Source organism: Mustela nigripes, chromosome 2 (genome assembly GCF_022355385.1).
Source record: "Mustela nigripes isolate SB6536 chromosome 2, MUSNIG.SB6536, whole genome shotgun sequence".
Taxonomy (NCBI): Eukaryota; Metazoa; Chordata; class Mammalia; order Carnivora; family Mustelidae; genus Mustela; species Mustela nigripes.
The window spans coordinates 155,177,140-155,181,809 of record NC_081558.1 but is presented as its reverse complement, the minus strand read 5'-3'; the positions used below and the strand labels follow the sequence as shown (position 1 = coordinate 155,181,809).

The window sequence follows — 4,670 nt, the reverse complement described above, 5'->3', positions numbered from 1 at the left end:
GAGATTAGGAGCCACGGCTTACCCAGGTCCAGCTCTTGGATCCACCAGTAGTCACATCCTACGGATAATGTCCTCCAACCATCTCCTTCACTCTTCTTTTACTTTGCATTTTCTCTCCAACTTTTTACTACCTGATGTTATATGATATACCTAAATCCTCCCACTCCACAAGGCCAGACACCTTCTCTGCTGGTCCACTGACAAAATCTCTCAGTGCTTATTAGTTGCTTGGTGCTTATTAGTTCACAAGTATTGGTGAAATGGCCTCGTAAAGTATGCTGTTTCTACTGATGTTACACAGATTGTTTTAGAAGCATTTGCACTGGCCGTTTGCTACTCCCATACTTTGAACCAGTAAATTTGTTTTGAATTGGGATGAAAGTAATTCATCACTAAGAGTGTGACATTTAATGCTTAATTTACTTTATGTATATATGAAGGGATTTAAGCAACCTTCCTGTATTTGCATCTCCTTCACATCTTTATATACTTTAAAGAGCAGGAGAGAAAAGGGTGGGGTTAATGAAGGCACACTGAAAATAGAATCTCAATTTACTACTCTGCTTATCATTACCAAAATCTAATGCTTAGGAGGCTCATATAGTCCTCCATCAAAAGTGCCTTGATGAGAAAAATAAAAATAGGACGCCTTGGTGGTTCATTTGATTAAGGGTCTGGCTCTTGATTTTGGCTCAGGTCATGATCTCACGGTTGTGAGATGGAGCTCCACCTCAGGCTCCTTGCTGGGCGTGGACACTGCTTAAGATTCTCTCTCTTCTTTTGCCTCTGCCCCTTCCCTGCCACTCTCTCTCCCTCTCTAAATAAACAAATAAATAAATAATAAATAAAAGTTTAAACACCTTTCTTCCAAGTAGTGATTGCTTGACTTTGTGTTTGGTGTGAATATTGATACGAGGACTCCTTAAAATAAATCCAAAGCCCCCTCAAAACTTTTGGCCCATAAATATGGAGATTAATGCAGTTAACATTTCTAAAGGCCAAATTTCCACTATGTAACGTGATTTATAAACATCATCTAATGTGTTGCTTAATACACTGTAGGTATTCAGAAATGTTACTTCTCCTCTCACCCTTAGCTCATTTTCTCAGCTGTGACACGGAAGAAAGAAATGTTAGTAAGGTGTAAGTGTGAGCTATCTATCCTCCTCCATGTACCCTCTTTAAGCCAGCCCAGGCCTTCTTTTATTGGAAAGGATGCAAGTAATGAGTAAAGTGAGGGAAAGTACTAGCAAAATGACTAGCATTATCTATATAATAAACCCCAAAGTGCAGGAGGATGCAGAACGCCTGAGGGAGTTTATGGAGACTGTGTAGAAGAAGAGATGTGCCAAGTTGAGAGATGAGGAGATGACCCTTGGAAGCTACAGGGAGTGGACAGTTGCCAAAAAAGTGAAGTAATTAGCGAGCCACTGGAAAAGAGCCTTTCTAGAAGTTTGGGAAGCATTGTAATTGGAACGTCCTTTGTAAAATTTTTGGATAAAACTTAGAGTCAAAATTCAAACTGCTCTCAATTAAACTTCTGTTGCCAAATTCTAGGTTTTTGTTTGTTTTAATTGTCATTCTTTCCTGAGGCCATGCTCAAAGTGAGGGCAAGGCAACCTGTCTTCATCTGCCACCTCCGCCCCTCCAACCCTCCTTCCACTGCTCCCATGAGACATTTAAATTCTCTAAGTTCATAGACTTTCTAGATGGAACTTGGGTGGGTAATATAAAGCTGAATTTGGAAAGATTCCTAGAATTATCCTCCATGAATGCCACGCAAAGAAGAAAGGAAATGAAAGAAATCGGTTTGTAAAGAGTAAAAGGTATTATAAATACATATCTTGTCTCTCTTTGCAGAGGCTTACAATATGCTGAAAAAAAATATGTGTAATACCTCTCTATTTGGGGACCCCTGTGTGGCTCAGTTGGTTAAGCATCTGACTTCAGCTCCTGGGGTCCTAGGATCAAGCACCCTATTGGTCTCCTTGCTCAGTGGGGAGTCTGCTTCTCTTTCTGCCTGCCACCCTCAGCCACCTTCTTTTCCTTTTCTTTCTTTCTTTTTTTTTTTTTTTAAGATTTCATTTATTTATTTGACGGAGAGAGATCATAAGTAGGCAGAGAGGCAGGCAGAGAGAGAGAGAGAAGCAGGCTCCCCGCCAAGCAGAGAGCTCGATGTGGGATTCGATCCCAGGACCCCGAGATCATGACCCAAGCTGAAGGCAGTGGCTTAACCCACTGAGCCACCCAGGTGCCCCTTATTTTTTCTTTTTTAAAGATTTTATGTTTTATATTGACAGAGAGAGACAGAGAGAGAGTGGGAGGGGCAGAGGGAGAAGCAAACACCCCTCTGGGCAGGGAGACTGATGCGGGGCTCGATCCCAGGACCCTGAGATCATGACCTGAGCCAAAAACAGACATTTAAGCGACTGAGCCACCTCCTTATGTGCACGCTCTCAATCTCTCTCTCTGACAAATAAATAAATAATCTTAAAAAAATACCCTACTATTTGATTCACCACCCAAGAAATGAGGAAGCCAGAGTGCATAAGATTAGCCATTCCACAAATAACTGAGGCAGTGAGGGAGGGAAAAGGTATTTAGAATCTGTATATATAGGGGGGAAGAGACGGCTTCTTTTTTAAGAGTTAAAGAGTAAAAGAAAATACTCCCAAAAGGTTTTGACATAGAGAACCGAAAAAAGTAAAGTTTAGAAATTTTGTGATGTTAAAATTGAAATCTGTCTATTGATATTTTTAAAAGAGACTGCATTAAGCAAACAAATTGTTTTTGGTTACTTTTTATTTTTTTAAGATTTTATTTATTTATATGAGAGAACAAGAGAGGGCATTGCACAAGGAGGGAAGAGGAGCAAAGGGAGAGGGTAAACAGACTCCCCGCTGAGCTGGAAGCTCAGTGCAGATGCAGGGCCGGATCCCAGGACCCCAGGAGCATGACCCCAGCCAAAGATAGACCTTTAACGGACAGAGCAACCCAGGTGCCCCTGCTTTTGGTTACTTAAAAAAATTGTCTCTGCTGAGACTGGATTCAAGGCAAGATCTTACTAGGCTGACTCCTTGCCTGTGACAAAGAAGCATATTTTTTTTTCTTTTTTAATCCCCTTTTCATCCCTTTTTTACCTACAGGTAAACTTTAGGAGGGTCATTTGTTCATTTAACCACAGAGTCTATGACAATACCGGCACAAAATACATATTTAATTGATTAATTAACGAAAGATTCAATTACTTGGCCTTTTGGCTAAGATCAAGTGTGGTATCTGTTCTTACCTGTTTAATCGATTTTTTAAAGAGGAAAAAAACACAATGGATTGCTATTGTGTATATTCACAAAATTCATTTGTTTTGGACACTTAAGAGATCTAGAACAATTTTATTTCAACTTTAGGACAAAAAAGCCTGTATTGAAAAAGAACCAGGAATTATGAATGATGTTCATGTCAGAAAGTGGTCAACTGAGTGGCTATTCATATATTTATCAGAAATTTGGTTTCTCGCCATTTTATTTCCATCCAGCCACCCATGGAAGCAATTCTTATAAATATTTTATTGAATAGCTTTCATTTTAACATAAGCAGTAAGTAGGAGAGCAGATGCTTCTGCATCTACGGGATTGCCTTTGTGATGAAGCCAAATGCCAGGGCTGCTTTGGCAAGAACTTTAATATTGGCTAGGTCTCAGGATCAACTGTCCTCATCAGAATTTATTATTTTTTTCAAGTTATCATATAATAACTTTTAAATATTTTATTAACTGGTTTGAAGAAAGTTCATTTCCCTCAAATTCTCAACTAAAACCAGCATCATTTGGGGATAATTGTTTTTGACAGCTCCCCTTCTGAACGAGCACCTGCCTGTGCTATGTTCCCTCTTCTCAGTCTTATTCATAGTGGCCACTTTCTTGCTATCATTCTGCCTTGTCCCACACCTCCTGACATTTAATGATTCCAGACAAATGAGAGGGGAAATTCTGGCCCAACTTAAATTCCACACAATTTCCTTTCTCCCTCCTCTAGGCCTTTACTTTCTTCCTGCCATTTAACTTCATACAGCTCAATTAATTCTATCTTGGGCAATTTTTATTTTACACCTGAAAAAGGTATGATTTATCTCTACTGGCTGTATAGAATATTTGGTCACACAGGTTTCTGAGGGAGGAGATACAGGGACATTAAAGTTCAATTAAATTCTTCGTATTCTATGTTATGTATTTGCCACAAATTCCTGATCTTATCCCAGTGAAATGGATTATATCATAAACCAAATATAGTGGCCTAAACAAATAATTTTATTTTTGTTATGTAAGAAGTCCAGAAGTCGACTGCAGGATAAATTTAGTAACTCAGCAATCAGGGATGACTTCTCTCAGCCTTTCCATCATAGTTGCAAGGTGGTTCAGAGGCTCTTGCCATCATATCGTATCCAGCCAAGAAAAATAAAGAAGGAAAAAGCACAACTAGCAGATGTCCACTTGCATCTCATTAGACAGAAGTCTGTCACACAGCCAAACCTAACAGGATGCTGACTGGACCAACCTACAATGTCTACCACACTCACCTTACTACTTTCTCTAAAGGTCTTTGCTTAATGCTCCTGCCCTAATATTTTACGTAGCTCTCTGGAACTGAGGGTTTCTCTGAAATGGAAAGAAA

The 4,670-nt window shown here is 39.5% G+C and overlaps 1 pseudogene; it reads left to right on the top strand.

Annotated features, from left to right (window-relative positions):
* Positions 1 to 3,239: 3,239 nt before the first annotated feature.
* On the top strand, positions 3,240 to 3,401 carry LOC132012587 (U2 spliceosomal RNA; annotated as a pseudogene).
* Positions 3,402 to 4,670: the final 1,269 nt, after the last annotated feature.